At 37.5% G+C, this 15911-nt stretch overlaps 1 protein-coding gene across 6 annotated transcripts in view; it reads right to left on the reverse strand.

Annotated features, from left to right (window-relative positions):
- Positions 1-15911, reverse strand: part of SOCS6 (suppressor of cytokine signaling 6) — a 120836-nt gene that overhangs the window by 29776 nt on the left and 75149 nt on the right. For 5 of the 6 annotated variants that reach the window (XR_004242394.1, XR_004242395.1, XR_004242388.1 and 2 more), the window contains 5 exons: positions 7559-7709; positions 4572-4632; positions 3665-3769; positions 3455-3578; positions 2068-2206 (listed from right to left, as the gene is read on the reverse strand). The gene's annotated coding sequence lies outside the window, so the exon portion shown is untranslated. Of the gene's footprint in view, positions 1-2067; positions 2207-3454; positions 3579-3664; positions 3770-4571; positions 4633-7558; positions 7713-15911 lie in introns of all 6 variants that reach the window. The other variant, XR_004242389.1, reaches the window with a different exon arrangement.

A 15911-nucleotide genomic window follows, 5' to 3' on the forward strand; every position in this document is an offset into this window, starting at 1 on the left:
TGGGTGGGGATGCCCCTCAAGGTCACTCCTCCAGACTGAGCAAAAGAGATGTGCCCAGGGTCATTGGTATGGGTGAGTAACATCAATCTCTACTTAATAATTGCTTCCTTTTTGCTAGCTGTAATACAGCTGCTTTAATAGAGCACACTATACTGTACTATACTAGTAGTTTTATCTTCTATACTGCGTAGTAAATAATGCTGATTAAGATCTTTTTGTCTCTTCATTTAGCATAGTATGTCATTCATTCTTATATAAATATATTTGGCTTGCCATCTTTAATCCTGCCAGACAAAGTTGTACAAAGGTTCAACCATACCTCTATAATTCCTTAGATTTAAACCACTGACAAAGTCTGAGTGTAGGATTGGATCCAGCTGCACCCAGGCTCTTTAGAAAGAAGGGGCTACTTCCTGCACCTCGTGACTCAATGGGAGGGCTTCTCTTATTAACTTTATCTGAAGCTCCCTCTCCACCCACGACAATGTGATACTATTTGCTGATTTATCTGTGACAGATTTAATGTGTTGGCAGATACAACTTTCAATGTCATGACAGCTGTGCATGTCAAATCTCAAAAGTAGTTAGTATAAGTTCTCAGTTTATTGTTGCATATGAGCTGTTGTTTTGGACTTTCCTCACTGTATACTAAAAATTCACAGTCTAGCAAGTATTTTTAAAATATGTATACAAAGGATTCAATTGCAGGCTCTATCCTGACACAGTTCAGTGTAGGCTTTTTCTACCTTTTCTCTGAAGTGGCTCATAGTCTAATATAAATTGAAATGTCAATACCTTGTATGACATTTACCTTGGCCTAGCAGGAGATCAAGAATAAAATAATAAATGGATTTTCTTCCTGTTCAGCCGGACTCTACAGAATGAAGCTCATATTTTTAGCCAAGTTTTTTTTTAAATATAAATTTTGCTTATTTTTTGAAAGCTCTTTTTCTAATTTTTGCCACAATCCCCTGGATCAAGAAGCAGTAGCTGCAGAGACATTGGCATAGCCGTATTCCTGGAAGCATCTGCGCTAAATCACCGCTCCTATGATGAAATGCTGAAGGAGCTGGAGCTGTTTCAGACTGAAGAAGAGAAGGCTCAGGGGGATCTGATCAATGTGTACAAATACCTGAAAGGAGGGTGTAAAGAGGATGGAGACAAGCTCTTCTCAGAGGTGCCCAGTGGCGGGACTGAAATACACGCGGCTCCCTTTGAACACCAGAGAACCCTTTTTCACTGTGAGGATGGCTGAGCACTGGCACACATTGCCCAGAGAGGTGGTGGAGACTCCCACCTTGGAGATATTCAAAAGCCATCTGGACATGGTCTTGCACAACCAGCTCTAAGCAACACAGCTTGAGCTGGGGGGCTGGACCAGAACACCCTCTTCCCACCTCAGACACTTCTGTAATTCTGTGTTTCTGTGAAATCTGCTAAGATGGACTGTGTTTCATAAGACAGTCAAACCAGCATAAAAAAACCCAAGGTCTTTTATGGAACCTTTACCTATAGACCTAAATATCCTCGATTGTGTACATGAGAAGAAAGATGAGAAGAAAATTAACAAAGGAGGATAACATAAACTAACTGGGTTTTGAATCACAGTGGAAAAATGCCATAAAAAGACAAACAGCAACTCCCTAAATTAGAATAATATAATTCATAAATAGTTTAAAAGCATTTTTCACCATTCAGGATTTCTTTTTTCTGGCTATTAGTATAAACAGACATCCTTGGATACTAGGAATGCCATTTAATGGCTTTCAAGGGCAAAATAAAGTTGCACTTACTAAAGAACAAATACATGAAGGTTGCCTACTGCTCGGTGATTTAACTTCTAGAAATGTTCTGCATTTAAAATTTCATGCATTTGAAAGATTTTTTGCTTTGCTTTGTTTAATTACCAGGATGCCAATTCATTATTATAGCATCCTACTAATGATGGAAGGTACATCCTTTATTTATCCCTATCCCTTTGTTAACCATACTTATGAAGTGCTACGTTTCAAGAACTGTAATGACCAGTGAGAAAAAGTGCTTATTTTAATTATTTAAATTACTTACCAAATTTGAAGCCACATAAGTCTCCAGGAAGGCAGCCTGCCTAACTGAAAGCTTGCAGCTGCAAGATGACAGTGGGCACACCCTTCAGTTACACTGAGCTGCATCTCTTCCTCCTCAGTACACGTTCGGAGAACTTATTCTACAAAACATGTAAGGATGGTTTCAGAGGGTGTCCCGAGGGCTGAAGTTGATAAATTGTGAATTACTTTACCTGGTAATATTTCATTCCTGATCTGTATTGTCTGTGAACCTCTCCTAGTAAATGTGGAGCTTTGACACTCCCTAGACAATCTGTCTGCTGCTGAGCCCTCTGAACTCACATTTTTCTAGGCAACAGGCAAGCAAATCCGTGTGAGTAAAAAAGAACACAACCCACCTCTACTAGGTAAGACTAAAAACACTTTACAGGTCCACAGGAACTTCCAAGAGATTTCATTTTTAAAGCCAATTAGGAAGTTTGGATTTTGGGGGCATTGGGGGAAGCAGTGGAACATGTAAACAGAAAATCACAGCTTTCAGATGCTCATCAGCACAACAGAAGCATACGGCTGCAGGTTTATGCAGTGTATTAGACTGTTCTATGAGTAAAAATGGCATGCCCTTAAGACATATTTGCAACAGAGTATGCTGTTTAATAACTTTCAATTTTGTTAATATCTGTAGTTGCTAGATAGAATGTATTTTTCTTATTACTCCGTGGATGGGCTTTTTCACTCTTTCCCCTATCCTAATCCAATATATCTTGCCATATATAATCTAGACAGGGCGAGTAGTGCCCAGTCTGAAATCACTTGGAATGGTTCCCGAGCGAGCCGCGCGCTCACGGCGCTTTGGGAGCGGGGCCGCCAGGAGTTACCGTCAGTGCGCAGCGCCCTCCTGTGGCCGCTCCCTGGAACTGCAGGAGAGCTGCGCTGCTCTCCCGCCCCCGCGAGCGGGAAGGGGAAATGGTGCTGGCACTGATGATCCGCAAGGGTCGGCAATTTGCAAACCTCTCTTTTCCCCAGCCTTAAAGAAGCATTAATAAAAGAGTAAAGCACCAAAGCCATTAAACCTAATTGTTAATTTGATGGCATATGAGTACAAAACACAAACGGGCAGACTGTCCAAAACCTGCCGAGATACTGCTTTGTTATGTCCTAATAATCACTCTTGGTAAATCTGATTAACAATCACAGTAGATGACAGAAACATTTTCGGGTCTTTCGTTTCTTATAATAAAAGAAGGATTTTTATCAAGAAATAATACATGGGACATGATATTATAGGGGAAAGTTATCAGGAAAAACTTCATGCTCTGATCTAAAACAGCAGAGCAAGACTACTTTCAGGGAGGCATAGGCAAGGCAAGGGTAAATTGTCTGGAGGCTGCAGCCACGCAGCTACTCACGGAATTGCTTGGGTTCTGTGGCTCCTCAGAAGCTCTTCTTTGGCCTTAATTTGCAGTGCATCAGAGAAAGCAGATTCAGTCACAGCTCTGGATAATTACTTGAATTAATGAGACAGTCCCGCAGCTTAAAAATGCACAAATACACAAAAGAGATGTTTATATCAAACTAATATATCCATTTAAATAAAATCCTGGTAAGAATCTACTTACAGGGCACCTGCAGACCCCCTGGCTGGGAAGGACAGGGTGTACTCAGGACACATCACATCCTCATGTGTGGAGGCACCTCTTGAAATCAGCCTTGGTTAGGGACATCTTTAAAAAAGATCAAGCAAAAATGAAAAAACCACTCCAGTTTTCAAGATTCTCACACTACCCATCCTCTTCCTTTTACTCTGGTGAGAGTAGCTTATTTCTGTTCCAACTGTATTTACATCTAACTAAATGTTCAGTGGCATCAATGATGAACTCTGAAGGGATTCAGCTCCACACTGTCTGCCTTGATGCAGACATGAGCAAAACAGCAAACAAATGGAAAATATGCTCGGGTTTTCAAAGAGAGTCAGGTCTCTCTGCCAAAAGAGACAAACAAACAAACAAACAAAAAATGCCACCTTAATTCATCCTTCACTGTTGCACAGAACTTAAAAAAAATACCAACCAACCAACCATCCAAACCCAAAAAAAACCCCAAAAAAAAAAAAAAAACAACGGAGCAGACTGCCTGAGAAAGCTCCACTGAGTCCCTTTTCTGCATGTTTTGCTAGTTCACACTCTCTTTCTCCTGCTATCTCTGCTTTTACTACACACACTTTGCCCTTAATTACTAGCACAAAGCAGTACAGAAATGTAAATGTGCCGTCATTTGGAGAGAGGGAAAGGAAACAGAGCTATATAGGACATCTCAGTTATGCGTGGTCTCTTGAAAAGCCCTGCTTTCACTTGCCACAGACCGAATTTGTCACCTTAGGGCTATGGTGAAACCCACTAGTGCCAGCAGAATTCAGGCACTCCAATCAGGCTCCTCTCCATTAAAACAAGCAGTTTCTGTATGTAAGTCAGGAGAAACCTGTGAGATTTGTCCATTGCTACACCCACAGAGATGACCAGAACTTACCAAACTGCACCGATCTGAGGGTTGCTGCTACATGCAGAGCACCATGCCATCTTCCTAGAGGCTGTGTGGAGTGGAATGCAAGTAGCACCAAAATCAGACACAATTCATAGTTGTTTTAAATACTAAAGTTTTACAGACAGATAAAATACCTGTTTGAAAAAGTAAATTTCTCCATCATTCCTCACTTTGCTGTAAGATTTATTACAAATATAAACCAGTGCAGTGTCCTCTAAAACCTACAAATTTTACATAGTGTCATGTTGTATCAATCTTTGAATAATTTAGAGCAATAGTATATCTGAATGCTTACAATAAGGACAAGTTTATGGAACTTAGTATTTACTCTGGTGTTATGGGACAAAGAGGAGATATACCAGTTATAATTGCTAAACCATAAGAGAAAATATTTCCAAACAATCAACTGGATAATACATTTATCTTTTTATAATATATATACCAGATTCTACAAATATTTTGCAACCTTTTTTTTTAGTGTGACATATTTTTAAAGGTAAAAATAATATATTATATGAATTAACAAACTTGTGAAGCCCAGTATATCACAATTCCCAAAACTGAAGAAGCAACTTGAAATCACTTTGTATACTTCACTTTCTAGAATATACTTTTAGGTTTATTTTAATGTAAAAATGAGAAGTCTAGCTCTCTAAATGTGACTCATAATTTTGGTACGTGTTTTACCACTCCTGCTCATTTATACATCTTCTCCTGACATCTTTAAAAAATTATTATAATTAAGCTGAGTGCAAACACAAGTCCAGTCCTGTTACATTTACTATGAGGAGGCATTTGTAATCTTTATTGTGCGATTTTCCCTTATACTACTGCTTTCTCTAGGAAAGTGCTTGAGGAGGATATTCCTGTTGCAGTTTTCTCTGGAGACTTCTGCAGCTGGGTGTGGTGAGTTTATTCACCAAACAACCAAAAAATGTTAAGCATAACACAGCACGACAGAGATACCAATCTCTTAGACTATTTAGTTTATAACTAAAATTACAAAGCTTTCATTTTTTAGCATCAATGTTGATTGCCACAGCTGGTAATGAGGCATGAGTGCTCACTTTTCTTGTAAAGTCTTGAAAATGCCAGAGGAAATAGCAAATACTTGTTTCTCTCTCTAGACAGATGCTATCAGTTACACAGACTGGCTAACTGTGGATGTTGGTTTGCTTAGGAACTGAGTATTCTCAAAAAGAAATTGAAAGCAACCTAGGAATTCATCAAGAGATCAGATACAAAACCCATAAGTCACTAGAATCTGGTTGAGAGCAGGAAAAACTATCAAAAGCATCTCTGTATTCCTCTAACCACTAGAAATACTATCTCTACAATCTGTATTCTACATATATGTCCATAGCACATATAAAAAGCCCTTCCTTTTCATTCGTTTTTCAGAACTGGTATTCAGAATAGTGATAGATCCTCTATCAAAGAAAGAAGACCACTCTAGAAGGATATTTCAATCTGCTTCTCATTGCTAGTCAATAGACTGCCAGATAATAAGATGTCCATTTTAACTGCAACTTTCTTACTGAAAATATATGTAAGTGACTGAGCTCTGAGACAGTGTGAAAGATCTCAAAAGATTCTTGATAAGACAATTTATGGAGTTGCAGTCCCTGCTTGTTGCCTTCAATCCCCTATGAAAACACATCCTGTGCTGCAAGTCAGTGAAACCAAATGAGTTCTTGTACACTCTGGTTTGGGCCCAATTTGTATTGAAACTTATCACAGTGATAAGGTAGTTATTTTTGTTTATTTCTGCTTTATATTACAGCAAAACAGAGTTAAAGAACTGGAACTGTTTTTCGATCTGATGCCAAACAAGTTCAAAATCTGACAGGCAATTACCTTTTGGCACAAAAGTAAACAAAGAAACGGGAATGTTTCATGCTTTGTTATACATCTTTAAGTGCATTTATTTGCAATATAATATGTACTTAAAAATCTTGCTCTGACTAAATAATGTTTTATTCCCACTACTGGCTTAAGTCTTGCAAAACAGGCTACTTTGCACAGGCTAGCTCTCATGTCTGAACAGAAACTCAACCTCAGATCTGAAAAGTCATCTGGAAGAGTGGAATAACCCAGCAATACTTCAAGGGAGGTAGGAAATCCAAAAAATTCAAGAATACTTGAAGAGAAATTATCATCAGATCTGACTATATCTGATTATATTCTGTATCAGCACAGTAGCACAGGCATCTATTGCATTTCCAGAGGTCTAGTGCACGAGGTGGAATCCTGTTCCTTTTCTAAATATTGTCTTTTCTAAGGACATAGGCTATATTTCACCCATCACATAAAAGAGTTAAGATGCATAAAAATAGAGAGGTTTGTTGGTGGGTTTTTTCGTGTCTGTTTATTAGAAGTCTGTACAATAAATACATTGTTTAATGTAAGTGTCATTTCTGTGGGCTGAAGTATACAATTTTATGCTCTGTGTTAGATTGCTAGTAAAACCAAATATTTCTGGCACTAGTAAAATAAAGACTCTCTAAACACAGAAATGTGAAGAGAATGGCCCAGGATACCCTAGAAATAAGAGAAAATTATTTTTTAATACTGTAGAGCATTGAGAGCATGGTTGGAGCAGTCAGATTTTCAGAGAAAACCCTGCCATTACACTGAGGCAGTCAGAACTAAAATGTGTCATCTGCCACTTCTGTCTTATCTCATTGTTCCCAAAGTCAAACAGAAATCTAGCCAAAATTATGAATTTTCTAAACTTGAAAGAGTTTAAAAGTAACAAAACAAACGTGGCCTGAGAATGCCCAGTGTGTGGAGGGGAAGGGGCAGGTGGCACATTTCAGGCTTGGGTGACTTCCCATCAGGAAGCCAAATTTGTTAGCAACTTTGTCATGGGCATGTCAAGAGTACGATGTCTTTAGACATCTTCAGCATATGCAAACAGAAGAGATAATGTAAAATAAACATAACACATAATGTTTTCTAGTTAGTTATACCTGAATTCCAGTGGTGATCCCAGCAGGATTTCACTCCTGCATGGAGTTTGGTGCATCTCTTACCATGCAGTCAAAGATCAAGGTCTTTCTTCTCCATCCCTTTATAGCTGGAATGATGCTTCAGAAAGCTTTGTTCAAAGGGGTTGTTTGTCTGCTAGAAAAATAATAATAATAATAAAAAAAAGACAACAGATAAAAAAAAATTATGGTATGAGAGAGAAAAAGTATTATGGTCAATTTAAAATCACTTATCTCAAGGCAGCTTGTTATTTTCTTTTAAAATGTTCTTTTTCCTACTGTTTCTTACCAGGCTAATTGTGTAAAAGAGTTATATTTCTGGCCTATTGCAGTTGGTACTTGTTGTCAGTATAGATGCACTGGATAAATTCCCAGAGATCATCTGTGACTTTCCAAAGAGAAATACAGCAAATAATAGCATTTGCTTTCTGCTTCCTTTTTCCGCAGCTGTGAAAATTACATTTTCCTGGAATATTATTGCACAAATTCTGAACTCAACATTACTTGCAAGGTCCTCATAAGTATAATTTAGTCCAGTGGGATTCCACATAGGAGATCCAGATGGGTGCTGTATTATATACTTAGAAATTACTAAAAATGTGTAAGGGAAAATTAAAAAATTTAACAGACTAGATCATTTGACACACAATTGTTTCTACATAACTTACAGGACTATTTGCTGCTAGATTTTAGTGATGTGTCAATCAGAAGTTGCAGAAATACTATTGCTGATAGTAAAGCCCTTGTATTTTTGGCATATTGCAGCATACTTCTCTACTGGATCAGAGCCTGAGTACACATTCGTAAGACAGACCTCTTAGTTCTGACAACTGTGTTGAAAAGCCTTTTCTCATGATAATGGGTAAAAAATGCTTTCATCACTTCATTTAAAGGAAGTATCTTGGTTTAGATGTTGGATCAGGTAGCAGTTTGGTTCATTCAAATGTCATTTTATCTTCAAATCAATTTCAAGTCAACGCAGTGATTAAATGCTTTCACTATCTATTTTTTCCAGAAAATAAATATTCTTCCTTCCTGTTAGAAGAGCAGCTTGTTTCAGCATCTTCAGAAGCAACCTGGTGAGAAAATATTTTAACACCCTTTTTCCTTCACAGCTTGCTTAGGTACTTTAGGTGTGATGCTCAAGTTGCTTACGACTGTGACTTCTTTCGATGCGTAGTGTTCCATACCACCACTATTTAAATGACATCTCATTTGCTGCCGATTCGAACATTCACACTGATGATTCAGACATTCATCTGAACATCCTTCAGGTAGTAGCAAATCACAAGTGATCCCAGTTGTACAGAACAGGGTTACAAAGAACCAATCACAGATGCATGCAAAGGTGGGTCACTGCCTCTCAGATTCGTAGCAGCATATAATAGCAGAGAGGAAATGGTGCTTAAAGTCATTTAAAGCACTACAGTTAGTGGCATTTGCCATAATACATTTCATCTGAAATTTCAGAGCATGGTGCTGCTGTACTGACTGTATTTTAACCACTAAAGTCAAATGTCAGCTCTTCGTCTGCAATCAAAGCAATGACTACAACACCCCCCAGCTGAGCTAGCTTCAACCAGCTGATGATGGGAAGCAAATTTTAGTGTTCATTGAGCATAATCCCACTACTTCTTTCTTGCCATTCCTTCAAGACCCACTATTCTACTAATTCTGAAGCGTGTATCTGTTGTTTTCAACAGACTGATGAGGTATGTAAGTCAAACATTCACTGTGCTACTTTGTGCTTATTTGGCTTCAATATATGAAACAGTAGTCATACTAATAAGCTAATTCTTCCAAATGTTAATTCATTAATTTTTTTTAATCACAAGTTTTCTCCATGAGTCATCCATTTCCTAATTTTGATCATTCATTTTATATTATGTTATTTTTACTTCACTGAAAGAACACCAGATACTTTTTATGGATTCCTTGTTTTCTCAGACATTGTAGCAACTTGCCTCTGTGAGGCAAAACTGTGATGAGGCAAATAAAAATACTCACACTTAGCACTGAATCTGGAGTTTTAAACCTCTCACAGAGGACTGAAATCATTGTTGGAGAACAGTGAGAAGCATTCACAATGAAGTGAGAAAAGAAAATGCAGTCTAAAGGGCTGGAAAATAGGTCACCTTCACTAGACAACATAAAGGACCTACAATGCAAAAAAATTTTCTGAGAGCTCAGCCCCCTGTTGTACAAAAAGAGATGACACCATGAAGAAAGAGAGTACACCTGAAACCCAGCAACACACTGTCTGTCCTGCAGAACAGATGGAAGGGACATTGCTTTTCACTTTCATCTGCTCCAATTTATACGTGGTCTGAGGCTCGCAGCACTACTTAGGCACTACTAAAACATAACTCCAAAGTGCACAGTACTTTTATTACAAGGTTGTATATTTACTAAAGGAAATATGAATATTTTTGTTTTATCTTATCTCCAGATGGAGGGAAAACAGATATTTCTCAGTCTAACGTACATTTTTTTCCTTCTTAAAAACAATAACCCTTTTCCAAATAATTTTGAAAATGTTTGGTTCATTTTCAGGTTGCGTTAACTGAGTGCCTTTTCCTAATAAGCAAAGCATTGAAGCACAAATGCCAGCTTCAACCTTGCTTCCATCTCATGCATTAATACAGGCAAAATTCAACTCTGTAGCCCAGAGTATGGGAAAACTGAAGAATATGTGAAACATCTGCATCAACAAACTGTTAAATTTAACAATCAAATTACCAAGGATTTTTCCACTAACTTTTACCTGTAATGACTAAATACCATTTTTTGAGAAATCTATCCAACAAAGTTATCAATGCCTATTCTAAACTGAAGTTGTTGTGTGCCTGATATCTGAGCTATATGTAATCTCTTTTCCCGCAGAATGCATATTTACCTCTATTTTGTTCAATTAAAGTGTCTCCTTTAATCTACTTGCTCTGGCACTAAGATATGTTAACTGTCTGTTCTTTAACTGCTTTGCCATAAATAATTAAATTAATTTAACAAAACCATGATTTTCACATTACTCTCTAAATTTCATATAGGAAATACTGTATCTTGGCACCATAAAAAGTTTGCACTCCTAAGATTAAAGAAGTATCACAAGATAGCTGGATTAGCTGAAATGCTCACCACCCCATCTGAGGAGTAGTAAATGGACCGTTACACCTAAGCTCACTTCTAAGATAGACAGATTCGCATTTGAGAAATCTTTTTTCCTTTCATCCCCAGGTTTGAAAATATGTGCACTGGTTAGATAATTTACATAAGATCTGACATTTCTTTCTAGCGATTGGGACCATGCTTACATCATTCATCATACTGTATCACAGGTGATGATATGCTGTTACATACAGACTTTGTAGGTACCTTAAAATACAGTTCAAAAGGTCTTACAAGGATACTGGCTATCTACTTTTCAAGAACATAACCTTAATATATCAGTGTATTGCCATTTTATTGTTCTTATTAATATGAATGTTTTCTCTCATATAAATTATATTCATTATTATATGCTTATGTCCAGACTCCTGCTCCTTAGTTTTTCTGTTTAAATTATTCTTGTACATAGAAGTTAAGAGAATTTTATCTAAACATTTCCAAAATACATTTGGGTTCTGTACCTTCCAAACAATCACTGCGATAGGCCTCAATATAAATGATAAATAGTTTAGCACAACAAATATAAAGCTGGATCATAGCCAGTCTTCAAAACTATACCATATACTTATGAATATTGTGGACAGTTCTGCTTAAGCCCACCTACCAATAAGTAACTGGTTTGTTTTCTAATAATAGTTTTAAACTTCTACTGACATACTCTACTTCAGCTAAGTCTACAGAAGTTGGAAATCCCCCTGGGTACAGAGCAGTCAGTCCGAAGCAGATTGTGGGAACACTAGTGTGAATGTCAAGGCTCACAGCAGCATCCAAAACTCAGTTGCTCCCCTACAGCATTTCTGCAGGTTTTCTGTGTTGTGGTTAACAAAATAGGACTGCAAGATTTGCAAGCATTAAATTTTGCAATAATAGTTGCACAACAAATTTAGGTAAGGAGGAAGAAAAAGGCCAATAAACCTATCTAGAGTTTTGAAAATTCATTTATTGTCAGTATTTGCTCACTGCCATTTTATGCCATTTTGAATTCTTGTTGACCCTGGAAAGGCCTACTATTTGAGAAAAAGATTTATACAGATTACAGCAAAGCTGACTGTTTCTGACATACATAGAATTATTTCCATCCCATACAAAAAAAGCAGGACTGACAAGTACCACTGGTCAAATTACTGATGAACTTCTTAGCAGAGTTCAATAAAGACTGTTTAATAAAGACTTTATGAAATGTTTAATATTTCATGGAAGCTTTTCTACAGGATCCTTTCACTAAACTGATAGTAAGCTTTAACCATCTCAGGTCAGCTCTGTAAAAAGTTTTTGTAATTAGAATGGAAGAAAGGAGGAAACTTAACATTTTGCATATGATCGTGTATATTTAACACTTAGAAATTTCTGTAGAGACATTGATGTAAAGACAATCAGAACTTATGAATACAGGAAGTACCAATAGTATGATTAAGAAGAGAGAAACTGGTAAGGTAGAAAAGTTAATTTAGCTGAAGCAATACAGGATAGATATTGAACAGTAACTTCAGCTTTTAATTAGACAATGAGACAGATGAGGTCAGGTTGGACAGAACTGTAATTATCCTGACCTAGTTGCAGATGTCCCTGCTTATTGCAGGGGGCTTGGACTAGATGAGCTTTAAAGGTCCCTTCCAATCTAACCACGCTATGATTCTATATACAATGGTATGATGGACAGACAACAATGTGGACCAATCCCATTACAAATCTGATAAAGAAGTGTATCATCTTACCCAGATATGAAATGAAAGTCAATATTTTCTGGGGTTTGATGCTTTCTACTGCATTGTATTTGGGGCTTTTTCTTTTATAATTGATCATTTTAACAGATTAGAAATCAGTCTATCAAAATTGTTAAAATAGATCTTGTGGGTAAGGTTCCCTGTAAATGTTTAATTAAGGTCTCTCTCCTTACACCTCTTATTTCCTGTGATGCTGAAGGCCATTCCTGGACCCATCATTAGTATACTTCCTGAGTGATAATCATTAAGTATCTTTTTCCATTTCAAGGTTTTACTGATATCTTGAAATAAGAATAGACTTGTTGCACAAGTTAGTTAACAGGTCTTGTGTTTGTGTCAGGAGAAAAGAGGTGGTGGAAAAATGCTGAGGTTCACTGCAAGATTTTTTTTACAAAAACTTAACAACAGCAGGGGTGTGAAGGGAGGGCAGGGTTGCCATCTATACCACTGAGACAACAGATTGATGTTACACGTATATTTGTACTTCAGGCCTGATGGGCTTCTCAGCTTACAGCTGCTGTGTTCAAACAGGAACATAAATGGGTCTCAGGTGGGATATGTGACAATGACTAAATGAGCTCAGCTTTCAAAGTGTCCCAAACAAAACTGGTGTAATCTCACTGCTGCTTATAACCAGCCTCTTTTTGGCAATAAAGCCTACTAGTTTACTATAATTCATACATAACTCAACCAACCTGGACAGGTGATTGGCTGGTGCAATTAATTTTATAATGTAATTCAAGTCCATACCAACGCAAATTTAAGATACCAGAGAGATTCACCCATTCCTTTCTCTTTGAACCAATAGGAAATCTTCAGCAGTACCAAGAAACCAGTCCTATATTTCAGATAAAGAAAATCTGATATTTGTGGAAGCATAGCCTCCTGCTGTTAGCAGTATAGGAAAATCAAGGATTTGTTGGAAGAGAGGAAGCTTGCTTTGAAAACACACAGCTGAGACCATGATGATTTAACCGTTCCGGAGACTGAAGCTCCTTTTTTTTTTTTTTTTTCCTTGTGAAACTACAGAAGAACTAAAGTTGTAAGAGATCGGGCTCAAAAAAATCACTCTAAAAAGCAGAAGAAGCCATCTCCTGGAAATGTCATTTCTTTTCTCATGTATACACAGCTCAAGAAGTATGTGGGGATATTGAACTCTGTGATAAACATGATACTCTAGTATTGTCCTAGCACAGCTCCTTGAAAAAAGCTGGTTTTCCTCCTTAGACCCAAATACTTCTGCAAAAGTTACTAAAATTAAGTCTGCACAGCATTAGTTATTCGTTAACCCTCATTGCTGCTGCTGGCGCTATTAATGCCACGTTTCCATTAGTAACTGGTGTGTTTCCTTCCATATGCTTATACTCACAATTAAATTGGAAATAGCCTTTAATTTTTCAAAAGAAACTAAAGAAGATAATTGGATTTTATTTTAAAAAATCACTCACAGCTTTTAATGCAAATGCACGGGTAACATCAAAGACACTGAAAAGCTTCTGAAAGAAATAATAATAAAACAGTGGATCAGTCTCACAAGTCTAACTGGCAACTTTTCCCCAGCCAGAGGGCCTGTTCTATTAAAATATGGCGAGTACATAGCAGCTGAAAAAGAATAAAGAGAATTTTCAAGAGGCGACTGCCAGATCAACACCACAAGGAGTTACTGAGTTTCATAAAGAAATGATACATCAAGGGTGGAGGGACTACAGAGTTGCCTTCCCTGTATAATTGTCAGAGAGGGCAAAATGTGCTACGGGGGGATAAAAACCAGGGTAGCTTGCAGGCAGAGTAGTGCTGTTGTTGCAGTTTAAGACCCAGAGTTAAGATATCATAGCACCCCAAAATGATGAACAAAAAGTCCACCAAAAAAAGAAAAATTAAAGGAAGGATAAAAGAGGTAAAACTTTAGAAAACTGCAGGTCAAGACCAAGCCACCAGAGAGGTGTTAAACTTTTGTGATGATGAGCTCATCATTTGAGATTCACAAATGTAAGTCAATGCCAGTTGACATTTACTGGTATTTACATGCTTTACTGAGCTTTCAGATCTCAAACTCCAAAATCTGTTTCTTTCACACACTTCATGTCTTTCATCTTTTCTTGGTTTTTTCTTCATTTCTCTTCTCTAATGATTCCCATTCTACCAGTAACCATTCCATTTTATAAACCTGCATTTCAAAAATAACTATAGATCAATACTTGAGAAAAAAAAAGAAAAAAAAAGCGACATCTACAGGGCAACTATTAATGATCAAAAGAACTTTACAAAAAATGTAACAAGATATAGGAAGGCATTAATTAAATTTACTAAAATACTTGAAATATCAACACCATTAAGTAAACATTAATGGCTATTTTCTTTAGTCTTGCCTATCCTTAAACTGTGCAAAGTGTTTGTGCTGATACAGAGCTTCATAAATATGCTGACCATTTAGTATTTTAACTCTCTTAAACTAAAAGAATGGAGTGAATTATTTTGTCACTGGTATACTAATGCATTAAATTCACACTATTCTGTAGAATTAGGTACCGTAAAATTTCCCAAGGCTTCGGAGGATAAACTTTGGTTTTATTTCACTTGAAGGTCACAGAATCCTGACATGGAAAAGTTGTCATTGCAAGACCACTTGGTGATCTTGGAACAATCATTGTGACTGAGAAGGGTGCCTGAGGACAGGAAGAAAGAAAATCATACTTCTATCTTCAAGAAGGATAGTAAAATAGACCCAGAGAACCCTGAGCCTTGGAAGGTGATGAAGCAAGTCATACTGTAAGCCACATCAACTAGAAGCTCATCAAGAGTAGTTTTCATAGTACCATCATTGGAAAGTGATGCTTGACCAATCTACTGATCACCTTCCATAGTGAAAGACTAGCTTAGGAAATGAGGACAGAGCAGAGGATACTGAGTACTTTGACCTCAGAAAGGCTTTTGACCCTGTCTGCCATAAGATTTTCAGAGAGAAACTGATGAGATATTCACTGGACAGACAAAGAGTGCGACAGATGGAAAACCAATGGAATGGACAGGCCCAGAGAAATGGTGGTTGGTGACCCGTAACACAAACTAGTTGGAGGGCAGTAATTAGCAGTGTATCCCAGGGGTCAATACTGGTTCAAATCCTGTTCAATTAATGATCTAAACAACGGGGCAGAGTGTAGCCTAAGTAATAACCATGAAGAACTGCATTAGGACTAGCAAGTCTGACAGGAAACAGAGATTAGATAGCGGGCAATGAAAGAGACTGAAAACTGTCTGAGCTTTTGAGCTCTATGGGTTGGGATCAGAGACACAAAATCCCTAGTTGCAGGCTCCAAGGATTGCTGCTGGGCCAATCCTGTGTAACTGCTTCATTAATGACTCGGATGATGGAACAGTGCAAATGATATAAAATCAAGAGGAGTGGCTGATACACCAGAGCCATCTGGCCATTCAGAGGGACCTCA

Source organism: Corvus moneduloides, chromosome 1, assembly GCF_009650955.1.
Source record: "Corvus moneduloides isolate bCorMon1 chromosome 1, bCorMon1.pri, whole genome shotgun sequence".
In the NCBI taxonomy this organism is placed as follows: Eukaryota; Metazoa; Chordata; class Aves; order Passeriformes; family Corvidae; genus Corvus; species Corvus moneduloides.